Genomic DNA, 14,763 nt, shown 5'->3' on the forward strand with positions numbered 1-14,763 from the left:
TGACTGGTTAGACGTCCTAAGTAATTCGCAAATATAGCTTTTCGATCGTCCACACTGAGGATTGAACCTTCAACCTTCAGGAGAATATCACTTTTACAATTGATTTTTCCCAGTATTTTAACCTGAAGGTTCAATCTTCAGTGTGGATGACCGAAAAAATACATTTGTGAATTACTTACGACCTCCTTGCGTGTGTGTGTGTGTGTGTGTGTGTGTGTGTGTGTGTGTGTGTGTGTGTGTGTAAGTTCCTTTCTCATAGGTTCCGAAATGGCTAAGCCTATCTTTTGCAAATTTCATACAAAGGTCTGGCAGTGTTCTTAGATATGTTTTTTTTTTTTTTTTATAGAAATTCATCCAATAAGTATCGAAAAGCGAAAAAAAAAAAAATCCGGTCCTAAAAAAAGTCTTTCTTTCTTATAGATAAATAGATTAAATGAAGAATTTTTTACTGGGGAATATTTTACGTTACACCGACCAAGAGAGATAATAAAATCTCAGCAAATAATTTCTTTAAAAAAAAAAAATAGAATTATTGTCATCTGGAGATATAGCTCAGTGTTAGAAGATTCGATTCGAATAATCCCATATTCAAGCCCGGGTGTATCTCACCATTTTATTTTAATTTTTTCTTATTAATGAGTTCAATTTATAATAAAAGAAGAGGTACCATTTAAAATCGCCACAAATCATTTCTTCGTTTTTATATTTTAAAACTAAACATTAATTAGAATTGACTTTTCCAGAGCATTCATCATCAAGCCCAAATATCAGCTGACGTGATATTGTAAACAAACACAGACGGAATTTGATGGATGACATCATCATTATAATTTTATTATTTTTTTAATATTTTTTGACGAATTAGTCAACCAGACAAATTATTCCTCATAAGATATAATAATCAATAGAGGATTGATTGTATAATAATACATACGCAATCTGCATAAATTAAAATATCATGTTTAAGCGTATTGTACGATCAGGCAAAGCTGAGCGTCCAGCTAATAAGCAATAGTTTTCTCTATACATTTAATAAAAAGGATATTTAAAATAAAATATATTAATCTTCATATGCACTAGTTCATACCTGCTCCTTGAGTCGTTCTTGTACAAGACTTACTTATTTTAATTTCCATCTTTATCTCGTTTCTATTGCTTTATAATAAATAGCCTTAGAACTTGTTGTTTTAGAATTCGTTGTTTTAGAACTACTTGCTTTAGAATGAGTACAAAGAAAAAATATTTGAACTTTCAGGAAAAAAAGTAAATGTTATTTAGTACTTGAATGAGAAAGTAAGTAACTACGATGAATGTATTTACCTATTGTGTTTATTAGCCGAAAGCATTAGAAATGACAATTTTTAGATAAAAATAATTTCCTTTGAATTAATACCGAATATCCTTTTATCGTTGATTATCAGTGTCTGTGGAAAATAAAATTTAGTATTTGAATGGAAGAGTAAGTAACTAAGATGAATGCATTTACGTATTGTGTTTATTAATTTAAAAAAAAAATTAAAAATCGTATCAAAACAAATAAAATTTAGTATTTCAATGGAAGAGTAAGTAACTAAGATGAATGCATTTACGTATTGTGTTTATTGATTTAAAAAAAATTAAAAATCGTATCAAAACAAATAAAATTTGGTTTGAACTAATGCTGAATACCCTTTTATATCTACTTCGTTTCTAAGTTATCATTTAGTTTAAAAACTAATATCCCTAAAACACAAATCTAATATATAAACAACTATATGTCTGTCTGTCGGTTTGTCTATCTGTCTGTCTCCAGATTTTCAAACTCTATCTCCTCCGAAACTAAAAGTCGCAAAGCGGCGCTAGGCGCCTCAAATGATTGAATTTTTTAGGTCGTTCTTTTATAGGTCTTTAGCTGATTAAAATAGTTTTAAGGGGTCAAAAATTGGGTCAAAATTGAAAAAATCGTTATACACTTTGTACATTCATCTTATCTTATTTAAAATGTTTCATTTTCAATCAGTTTATATGCGTGTCACGTTGGTACAGTGGTAAAGTTATCAACTTTGAATGCTATAGTTTCGGTTTCGATTCTAGCTGATAGCTCCTAAATACTTTTTTTTTTTTAACTTTTGAAATCACGACTCTACAATAATATATACGAAGTCTGGACAAATAAAAATATCATATTTAAGCGTATTTTGTGCCCCCTCCCCTGGTGGTATGTAATAAAATATAAACTGACAGTGAGATTAAAAAATGTTTCTAAATTTTTCAGATTGATAATTCATATTATTTTGGTTATTCGGGTAAGTATTCTGATCATGAGAACGTTTCAGTCGACATAACCTCCGACCTTCTTCGGATGTATCTTAAACTCGAGAATCTCTGTCGATCTTGGGAATTTGCACAGTATTTGAAATGGAACACTTTATTTCATCCACGGGGTTGCACCAGGATCCGTAGTGAAGTGGATAAAGTACTTGGAGAAATTCAGTTGTAAGTTATACTCTTCAGGAGGTTGAAGGTTCAATCCTCACTGGAAATACGGTTGCGAATTACTTACATCTCCTACCCACTCATGGCTGACGCAATAAGAATATGATACTCCCGTGGATTAAATAAAGGGTTCCCTTCAAAATTCCTTGCAGATTTCCGAGTTCAACAGAAAGATTTCCGAGTTTGACAATATACACCTGAAAAAGGTCAAAGGTTCCATCGACTGAAACATTGTGCAAATAACACTCAATATGAGATTAGTAGTCCGAATTCACCATATGAGCGAGATAAAAAAATTACTACTAATGCGTATCTCCCTATTTTTTTTTTATTGTCACCCAATTACAGATTTACAGACTTCATATACACGATAACTTTGTAATAGTACATAGATTTACAGAATAATATTTGCGTCTGGAGGATGCATGTTTGCTAGTCATTGAATAGAGCAGTATTGATTTTATGTGTATGTGTGTTTGTGAGAGAATAGTTTGACCAAATATCTGTTGTAGGAGACCTAACATGAACTGAGCTTGTGTGAAAACGAGTCAGATGAGAAGAAATAGGAATGCTATGGTATAGGTAAAAAAAATAAAATAAAATAATAAAATAAAATAAATGGAGAGAGCGGAGGATTGTTGAATTTGGATAAAAGTAAGATGGAACAGGAAAATTAGAAAAGCCTGGAAGATAGATATTGGTCGTCGGAAATTAATGAAAAATTTGCAAAGAAATTGAGTTTGTAGATCAGGCAATCTTTGGGGGAATGTAATAGCAAGATACGAATGGAAGGAATGGGAGGATGAAAAAAAAATAGCAAGAATTTGATTATTCTGCTCACTTCCATTCTTGAAGCGCCTGCAGGAGAAGAATTTTGTAGGAAAAGTATTGCGTTGAATTTTCGTCTGAATTTTCAGAGAGAACGTGTTGTCGTTTTTGTATATTGATTCATTTCAGAAGAGATTCTCCATCTTTGAATCGGAGGAGCATTCAAACTCATTTGGTTACTGGAAAATTGTGACTTTTATCTCTCGTTCAAAATCAGTGACGGATGACTATAAATGCTGTGGAACAACTGTTCCTCCCTATTTCTACCCATATTTTACATATGTGTAATTTCTTTAATTATATTTATAATTATATTTTATGATATATATTTTATGATATATAAGCAATAGTATTTAAATAACACTCATTTCTAAAGTAACCAAGGTGCGAAAGAACTATAGTTGAGATGGTGTAAGTTTGGAAAACAATGTTGCGATTGCTCGATAAAGAGAGCGGGAGAGAGAGAGAGAGAGAGAGAGAGAGAGAGAGACAGGGGGGGGAACAGGGAGAGTACATTGGAAAGCGGTAAGTAAAAAAGAACTGTACTTAACACAGCGCTGAATAATTCGATATAGTAAGTAATGAAGAGAGAGAGAGAGAGAGAGAGAGAGAGAGAGAGAGAGAGAGAAGGGGGAGGGAGAATACTTATAAACAAGCGATAAACAAACCAAAGAACTAAAGCGAACACAGCGCTAAATAACGATGAGATAAAAAGAGTTAAAGATTCTGGTCAGTGTATGTTTATTACAGAGTAGAAAGACATGTTTTAGTCCATGTCTAGCAGACACTATCCTCGAGTGTCTAAGGTCTCTCTGCACAGAAGTTTGTCAGGACAACCTGGCAGGAGAATACTTTTCCTTACAATTAAACCCTGCCTAAATATTAAAAATCACATAGCATTCGCGGCCTAACTAAGATCTCGCTATAACTAACCTACGTTAGATTTTACAAGGAATGATGTACCTTCTTCAAGTTATGTTGCCTCAAGTAGCAACGCGAAGCTGGATATTCCACCAGACTAGGTGAATTCTTGTCCTGGAATCCAGTAAAACCAAGAGACCACAAAGATATAATACAACATATTAAAATGGTTAATTGGGAAGAAGAAAATTATGTTCTCAACTTCTTTATTAACTTAGTGTGTTGTTAGATAAAGAACTTTACTGGAACATTCGAATATCTATGCATCTCATACAGAGTGGTTGGAAGTCGTCGTATACATTACGGCTAATTCAGAAGCAAGTTATCAAACAGTTCTGCATGGATTGACTTCAACTAAGGTTCTTAATTGATCGTTGTTAACATCCGATGGCCGACCACTACACTCATCATCTTCAAGATTCTCGTTGCCACCATGAAATTTCTTAAACCACCATTGTGCTATGTGTTCAGTACTGGTTACTGGGCCAAACGCTTTGTTGATATTGCAAGCTGTTTCAGCAGCTTTTCGACCTAGTTTGAATTGAAATAATAAAATTGTGCCAATTTGCTTTTTTTGTCTATTGTATTCAACATACTGAAAAGAAGACAATTGTTAAGTGTTAGTCCAATGTAGGGGGCACTTTGATTTCTGAGAACTATGACTAAAACAAGATGAAACACAGAGAGAAAAGTAACATTTTTTTAAAACTTTTTTATTTTTTTAATAAAATCTTATTTTCAGTTGGGTATACTTCGGTATTACATTGTTCTGTATACTTCGGTATTACAATGTTGTAGAAAAACTTATTCAAATTAACAATTATCTTCTTTTCTGAATTAGACGTAATGTATACGACGATTTCCAATCACTTGAGAGAGATTGGAAAGACAGAAAATCTTGATAAACGCGTGCCTCACAAATTGAACGACAACCAAAAAAGCACCGTTATGAAGTGTTATCTTCTCATCTTTTACGCAACAAGAACGAACTGTTTCTTGACTAGGTTGTGACTTGCAATGAAAAGTAGGTTCTTTACAACAACTGGCGGTGCTTAGTGGTTAGATGCCAACGAAGCTCCCACGACACTTTCTGAAGCCAAAGTTACATCAAAAGAAGGTCATTACGGCGGAGAAGTACTGTCAACAAATGGATGAAATGCATCAGAAACTTCAACAGCAACACCCAGCATTAGTCACCAAAAATGGTCCAGTTCTCCTCCACAACAATGCCCGACCGCATATTGCTAAACCGACCTTACAGATATAGAATACAAAATTCTGCCTCATCCACCATACTCTCCAGATCTCTCACCTACCGACTACTACTTTTTCAAGCATCTCGACAATTTTCTGCATGAGAAATGCTCCAAAAACCTAAGCAATATCAAAAATACCTTCTATGACTTCATCGCCACCAGAACTCAAGATTTTTACGTTACTTGCTTTGTGTTGGCAAAAGTTGATTCTGATGGTGCTTATTTTGATCAATAAATTTTTGTTTTGAGTCGAGATATGTTCATTTAAATTTAAAAGTTAAAAACCGTAAGAACTTTCTTGTCAACCTGATACTACAATTATTATTTTTTAATATCTATAAACACTAGTGTTTCATCCTTTAGTGTAGGGAGTCACGATTACTGCCGGTCGAGGGATTCGAACTCGGTCACAAAGCCATCTCTGACTCCATTAGCAAGAAACATACCCCTCGGCTGGCGTGAACAGCGGCGAGAATTTAGGTGAAATTAACATTCATGAAGCATAAATGCCATTCAAGAAGGTCTATAGCGATCAAATGATTTTAGCATCATGATCTATGCACGTGGGCTGTGACTGATTTATTCATTACAACATTCAACGATAAGAACCCACGTCTTATTTTTTTTAAACCTACAGACACTAATGATGAAATAGTAATATACATATTATGCTAAATGTGAATTAATGTTTATTGCACTAATTAATGTTTATATACTTTAATAACACAAAATACACTAAAATATACGCATTAGTTCATGGATTAAGTTATATTTGAAAAGAAAAATGTTTTAATTATTCTAATTAGCCATAAGTTATAAAGTCACCCATTTCTATCTTAGCTATGTATTTCTCTTTTGCTCCTTTAATGGTGTGTTGATTCAAGCAGACTCTTATGTTTTGTTTGTTCTATTTTTTTTTTTTTTACCCGGTGGTCACCACTTATCAAGGCCCGGAAGCCACTCAAGGATAAGGGGTATTGCAAGTACATTACGTTGGTGTGGAGATTTAATTAAGTGTTTACTTAAGAGGGCGGTTCATTAGGAATTTGTTAACGTTGGACTTGAAGACATCCAAGTTGTAGTCAGGTGGGAAGCAGGCAGACGGATCAGAGTTCCACAGGCGTGCAGTTCTAAGAAAGAAGCTTTGTTCATGGAATCTACGTTTTGATTTAGGCATAGATAAAGAGTGGGGGAAATTTTTCACAGCGGATTCAGCTAGATGGGTGTTTTTCGTGAAGGATTGGTGAGGGCGGACCAGAGATTGGAGTTCAGACGAGCACCTGCCATGGAAATAACGATAAAACAGGGATAGGCACGCAACGTCTCTTATGTGGGAGAGAGGTTGCAGGGTAGAGAAAAGGGCATCCCCCACTAAGCCACGAAGTCTATTTTGTACTCTGCCAAGGCAGGATAGGCTGTTTTTAGCAGCTCCTGCCCAGATATGGCAACAGTATTCCATCCTTGGACGTACTTGGCTTTTATATGTATCTATGATCATTTAGAGAAAGACTTTTTTTAGTGTCATCAATTAATTTGCATTCATGTGTTTGCACATACCATAAATACATATGTAAATTAGATGGAAATTTTTATTCTCTTTATTTCTGTATAAGAATAATATAGAAGTACGAGATTGTTTTTTTTTTATATTAACGCAAGAAAAATGATATATGATTTTTTTAAAGATATCATGTAGAATAAATATTGGTAGTTGTTATGATCTAATGGTTCACGAGTACATTTAGTATATATATATATATATATATATATACATATATACATAAATATACATATATGTGTACATGTATATACATTTATATACGCACATATATATACGTATATATACATGTATATATACATATATATACACATATATACATATTCATATATATATATATATATACATATATATACATAAATATATACATATATATACAAATATATATACATATATATACACATATATAGACACACACATATATATACATATATATATATATATATATATATATATATATATATATATATATATATATATATATATATACAAGCAAACAGTTAATAAAACATGTTAAAAAACACTTTGAAATGAGTTAAAAACATATTTAATCTAAAAAGGAAACACTAGATAAGTGGATAGTCCTTAATCCACGGAGTTTCGAAGAAATACTTTCCTTCTCATCAGAGGATAGGAATTAGCAAACTGTGGGATCGGATTTTGCATGCAAAAGTATTTGATGAAACATCAAGTAAGTCAAAGATCTTACCTGAAAACAAAAAAAAGTGAAGCAGAGGGAATATGGTGAAGAAAAAGGTGATTACACATGAATGGATTATTTATCTTCCACCAGACTATCCATTCATGTGTAATCACCTTTTTCTTCACCATATTCCCTCTGCTTCACTTTTTTTTGTTTTCAAGTAAGATCTTTGACTTACTTGTTGTTTGATCAAATACTTTTGCATGCAAAATCCGATCCCGCATTTTGCTAATTCCTACCCCCTGATGAGAAGGTAAGTATTTTTTCGAAACTCCGCGGATTAAGGACTATCCATTTATCTAGTGTTTCCTTTTCAGATTAAATATGTTTTAACTCCTTTCAAAGTGTTTTTAAACATATTTTATTAACTGTTTGCTCATATTATAAGCTCTATTTCCTATTTGGTTTTATCGAGCTTTTACATCTGGCTGAGATAACTTTATAAATATTAATTCTTTAATATTTATAATATACTTTAATTTTACCATCTTGGATCATTTTGGTAAATTTAATTGTAATTTTTATTTTATATATATATATATATATATATATATATATATATATATATATATATATATATATATATATATATGAAATGCAAAATGTTCATTTCAACTTTTGAAATCAGTACCATATATTAGGTACAATATAATAATCAATAGAGGATTGACTGTAATAATAAATACGAAATCTGCATGTATTAAAATATATTTAAGCATATTTTACGACCAAGCAAGGTCGGGTGCCTCCACTAATATATATATATATATATATATATATATATATATATATATATATATATATATATATATATATATATATATATATTAGCGATGGGACGATTCCATTTTTTCTCGATTCCGATACAATTACCGAATCCGATTCTTTCTAAATTTCTAAGCATAGAGATTTTTTTTGTGGGAAGAGAGGGGTCTATTTACTGCAAAACCCATGGAATATATCTGTATCTTTCCGCAAATGTAAAAATTCACTTGTGGATGTAATCTATGGGTCATTGAAGTTTAAAATTAATAAATAGTTATTTCATCATTAATACAAGTCGTGGAAAATTAAATTTTTAAACAAAAACAAAGAAATAAAAACCAATAAAAAGAATCGATTTTCGCATCGGAAAATAAAACAGAAATGTTTCCGATTCTGATACGATTACGATAATTCCAAAAGTTCTGAGTTTTTCGATTGCTGATCCCAATTCACACACACACACACACATATATATATATATATATATATATATATATATATATATATATATATATATGATGGATTCTCCCGCCGATTTCGACGTATGAGCATCTGCTACTAAGTTACTTCCGCAAACTGTTGTTCGGAAATCCACACAAATGATTTGTTTTATAATGGTGAAGGCTTTGTGTAGAACCAACCACACTTTTTGATATTACTGCTAATCTTTGTCGGTACAGATGAGTGCCACAGGACAGAGTATACAGTAGACCCCAGGTTTTTACATCAGAGTTACCGTCTCCTTGGCATGTCTTAACAAAGACTGGAGGTGCATCTCTTCCAGTAAATTAATTCGCCCCCAGATACCAACCTGGAAATTTCTATGACTCGGTGCAATACATACAGTACCTAGCCTTCTCAAATGGTCACCCATCTGGTACTGGCCAGGTTCAACGTTGTTTAACTTCGTGATTATGCCATATATATATATATATATATATATATATATATATATATATATATATATATATATATATATATTGAAACATTTGAATGAGCTCTTTCACAATTCAAGTGTATTCTTTCTTCTCTTCTTTAAAGACTTTGTCCTTCAACCTTTCTGCCCCTGTTATTTACCATCAGATTCCAATCTACAAAATTTTTAAAACTCTCTTCAGAATCAGCCTCCAAAATGTCTGAAACACTTTTGGTCGTCACACTCCCAAATTGCATTGTATGGAACCTGAATAAATGTAAAAACGCTACAACCAAGAATAAGTTGCATTTAATTTTGCCTGGCAACCAATTCAGTCTTGTTTATCTATTTTTTTTTGTCATCGAAAGACGACGACCAATCTTGTAAACGCAAAAAAAAAGGGAAACCTTTCAATTTACCAATTCTCCTCCCCCCTCTCCCTTCTCTGTTTTTGTGATTTCATTATTTGTAGCTTTTAAAAAAAAATGTTGCCAAGATTAAGGAAAGTAATTGGAAAGAGAAAGAAGACAGAACCAAAATGCTTCATCTGACGTTGTATTGGGAGTTTTATTCTGCGTGATAATCAAGTTAGAAAATAGGACTGCTTCATTCTTTCGTTTTAAATATGTCTTCTAAAATCCTAAAATCAAAATAAAATTATTTCACCTTCATAAATTTGGCTTTGGTTACTAATGCTACATTTTTTAATTCTAATAACACACACCTGCAAATGACATAATGGTGGGATCGTTCTACCGCTTCAGTAGATATCTCACTGCTGATGCAATTCTCTACTTGTATAAGAGCCAAGTACGCCCAAGCATGGAGTACTGTTGCCACATCTGGGCAGGAGCTTCTAGAAAGACCTTATCTTGCCTTGAGTTCAAGATAGATTTCATAGCCTAGTGGGGGATGCCCTCTTCTCTTCCCTGCAACCTCTTTCCCACAGAAGAAACGATGTAAGCCTGTCTCTGCTTTATCATTATTTTCATGGCAAATGTTGGTTTGAGCTATGCCACCCCCTTGTCAAACTTTCACGGAAAATACTCGTCTATCTGAAACCACTATCAATAATTTCCCCCACTTTTTATCTCTGCCTAAACCTAAACGTAGATTCCATAAACAAAGCTTCTTTCTTAGAACTACACACCTTCCATTTCCCTGATTTCCAGCTGACTACAATATAATCGTCTTAAAGTTCAAGTTCTTGACGAACCATCCCCTTAAATAATCCAATTTTCCAAATTTCCACTACTAACGATTACTACGATATTGTACCATTGACTACTGGACACTTATTAATCTTTATCCTCGAGTGGCCTCTGAGCTTTGATAAGCGATGACTCCATTTGAAAAAAAAACAACAACAAAAACAAATAAATATTTATTTATTTTACAAAATATTGCGTTGTAATTTGGCTTACAAACGTATTTTATTTTAAAATTTAAAGAACGCTTATATCACAGAAAACACATCTGATTTTCGCATCACGTGCGCCAAACGTATTCTTCCGGCACGTATCACCACAGACGATCAACACGAGGACTCGGTACTAACTTTTCTCCCATCTACAACCCTGGCGATGGCCTTTTGGTCAAGATCAAAGTGTAGTATCTGTTCCGGCAGATGCTGCACTTAAGATAATTTGTACCAGTCAATGGAGGGGAAACCCTCTATACTGGGACAATTATTATTTTTGGTAACCAGAGTGACCCCTTTTAGGGGAGCTGGTTTTTACCTCACATTAAAAACGGCCTTGTGCCTAATTTGCTCAGTGGGGGAGCAAATAAACACCATCTGTTCCGGCAGATGCTGCACTTAAGATAATTTGTACCAGTCAATGGAGGGGAAACCCTCTATACTGGGACAATTATTATTTTTGGTAACCAGAGTGACCCCTTTTAGGGGAGCTGGTTTTTACCTCACATTAAAAACGGCCTTGTGCCTAATTTGCTCAGTGGGGGAGCAAATAAATACCATCTGTTCCGGCAGATACTGCAAGCTATGACTAGCTATGACTAGCAAAGACTAGATGTGGGGGCAACCCCACATGCCTGACCTTTAACCAGCTCCCATTTCCCACCTCTCGGGAGCTGGTCCCCTTTTCCCCTTCCCCCTCCCTTCACTCCTCACATTAAAAATCGGCCTTGTGCCTAATTTGCTCGGTGGGGGAGCAAATAAATACCATCTGTTCCGGCAGATACTGCAAGCTATGACTAGCTATGACTAGCAAAGACCAGATGTGGGGGCAACCCCACATGCCTGACCTTTAACCAGCTCCCATTTCCCACCTCTCAGGAGCTGGTCCCCTTTTTCCCTTCCCCCTCCCTTCACTCCTCACATTAAAAATCGGCCTTGTGCCTAATTTGCTCGGTGGGGGAGCAAATAAATACCATCTGTTCCGGCAGATACTGCAAGCTATGACAAGCTAGGACTAGCTATGACTAGCAAAGACCAGATGTGGGGGCAACCCCACATGCCTGACCTTTAACCAGCTCCCATTTCCCACCTCTCGGGAGCTGGTCCCCTTTTTCCCTTCCCCCTCCCTTCACTCCTCACATTAAAAATTGGCCTTGTGCCTAATTTGCTCGGTGGGGGAGCAAATAAATACCATCTGTTCCGGCAGATACTGCAAGCTATGACTACCAAAGACCAGATGTGGGGGCAACCCCACATGCCTGACCTTTAACCAGCTCCCATTTCCCACCTCTCGGGAGCTGGTCCCCTTTTCCCTTCCCCCTCCCTTCACTCCTCACATTAAAAATTGGCCTTGTGCCTAATTTGCTCGGTGGGGGAGCAAATAAATACCATCTGTTCCGGCAGTTGCTGCAAGCAAAGACCATATGTGGGGGAAACCCCACATATAAGACCTTGGTCAATGTAGGGGCAACCCTTCATACCAATTGTCACTATCCAGCTCCCCTACTCCCCAGGGAGTTGGTCCCCATTTCCCCTTCACTCCTCACATTAAAAATCGGCCTTGTGCCTAATTTGCTCGGTGGGGGAGCAAATAAATACTATCTGTTCCGGCAGATACTGCAAGCTATGACTAGCTATGACTAGCAAAGACCAGATGTGGGGGCAACCCTACATGCCTGACCTTTAACCAGCTCCCATTTCCCACCTCTCGGGAGCTGGCCCCCTTTTCCCCTTCCCCCTCCCTTCACTCCTCACATTAAAAATCGGCCTTGTGCCTAATTTGCTCGGTGGGGGAGCAAATAAATACCATCTGTTCCGGCAGATACTGCAGCTATGACTAGCTATGACTAGCTATGACTAGCAAAGACCAGATGTGGGGGCAACCCCACATGCCTGACCTTTAACCAGCTCCCATTTCCCACCTCTCGGGAGCTGGTCCCCTTTTTCCCTTCCCCCTCCCTTCACTCCTCACATTAAAAATCGGCCTTGTGCCTAATTTGCTTTGTGGGGGAGCAAATAAATACCATCTGTTCCGGCAGATACTGCAAGCAAAGACCATATGTGGGGGCAACCCCACATATAAGACCTTGGTCAATGTAGGGGCAACCCTTCATACCAATTGTCACTATCCAGCTCCCCTTACTCCCCGGGGAGTTGGTCCCCATTTCCCCTTCACTCCTCACATTAAAAATCGGCCTTGTGCCTAATTTGCTCGGTGGGGGAGCAAATAAATACCATCTGTTCTTCAGATGCTGCACTTCATTTTCTTGTTCTCTTTCGGTGGAGGAGAAATCCTCACGACTGAGACAATTTTTATTTTTGTACCTTTTCTCCACGTTAAAAAACGACCCTGGTGTCTAACTCTGTCATGTGGGGAGGCATAGTAAATAGGTACAATCATGGCGATGAAAAAACGGAACAAAAAATATGTATAACATTCTAAAGAAAGCGCCTATCGCTGAAATATTCATTTGAAACAAATGTATATTTGTTTATTTTATAAAATACTAGCAGGTCGCCCGCCATTGCCCGGTCATAAAATACGCATAAATATTATATTTTAATTAATGCAGTTTTCTTATTTATTATAAACAAAAATACCGTAGGTATTAAACGTCACGTTAAATTCCTTTTTAAAACAGTAAAAAAATAAAATAAAAACGAAAAGAAATTGAGACACGTGCATGTGAGTATTATGTTCTTTTTCTAAACAGTTCACTTCTTGTAAGTAAAATAAAATATTTGAGCTGAGATCGATACCAAAACCTAAAGAAAGTGAGTCAAGTACGATAACCATTAGAGACCAGCTTGGCACGATCTTTACAAAGCGTTTTCAAACCTACTTATTCTTAACATAAGGAAGCTGCCATGTTACACGACCGTGCATGCACATTCGTGAAACAGTTGATAAATAGAAAAGTCTGATGACTCCCACGTACCAATGTTTCATCTTTCACCCCTTAGTTACCCTTATTTCCGGATGACAAGCAGCTGAAACGTGTTCATGCACGAAGAAGAAGATAACAACCATCGTATTCGAAAATCTCGTCTTTACTTATATATAAAAGGTATTTTGTCTGTGTGTGCAAGTTCGTTCCATATGGACTCCAAAACAAGTGGGCCGACTTTTTTTTTTTTTTTAAATTTCACACAAATGCACTTTATGTGTCTGGAAGTGTTCTTAAATAGGTTTTGTAACAGATTGCCTCCAATAAGTATCAAAAATCTATAATCGAAAAAATCTGATTAAAGAAGGAACAGTACAATTTTGACCAAACGTCACAAGTGCATTTGAAAAGTTTTATCAGCGCACAAGCAGAATGGCCCGGCATATAAAATCAACAGTAGGTTCTTTGATAGAACAGGGAAGTCTTTGAAATGAATGTTTCTGTTTAGAGCCTAATTGAACCATTACACTGTACTTTTACATTTTAATTCAACCCATTATATAAAAATAATTTTATGAAATCAACAGTACGTTCTCTACAGTGTAATGTAGACTAAAATGCAATGTAAACTAAGTCACTGTGAGGAGGCATGTGAAATTTCTTCCTGGTGCAGCGTGGTGGGTTCCCGACTAGAGTAGGCAATCGTTTCACTGATTTCGATAACAATGAAAGTATTGGAAGTGTTAAACATTGGTTGATCCTCATTCAATCCCTGACAGCGTCGGGTCTCCTTGCTAGTATAAGTAAGTATGAATGCATATTGCTTCATGGCATAATCACGTTGACGCACCGGTTCCCGTTAAATCACCAAAGGTAAGTGACATTGAGCCTGGTCAGTACTAAAATGGGTGACCATTTGGTAATACCAAGTGCTGTATGTGCTTGGAGCCTGAAGAGAGATGTGGGCCGCCAAGCTATTCTTGACTGAGACAAACTGGGGGAGGGGGGATAAGGGGCTCATCCATGTTGCTTT

General features: G+C 35.6%; 1 protein-coding gene across 5 annotated transcripts in view; it reads left to right on the forward strand.

Annotated features, from left to right (window-relative positions):
• LOC145242018 (protocadherin beta-2-like) overlaps nt 1–14,763 on the forward strand; it is an 828,148-nt gene that overhangs the window by 644,838 nt on the left and 168,547 nt on the right. The gene's annotated exons all lie outside the window — the stretch shown is intronic.

The sequence above is a fragment of the Euprymna scolopes genome, chromosome 21, assembly GCF_053919585.1.
Source record: "Euprymna scolopes isolate OS-2025 chromosome 21, ASM5391958v1, whole genome shotgun sequence".
Lineage (NCBI taxonomy): Eukaryota > Metazoa > Mollusca > Cephalopoda > Sepiida > Sepiolidae > Euprymna > Euprymna scolopes.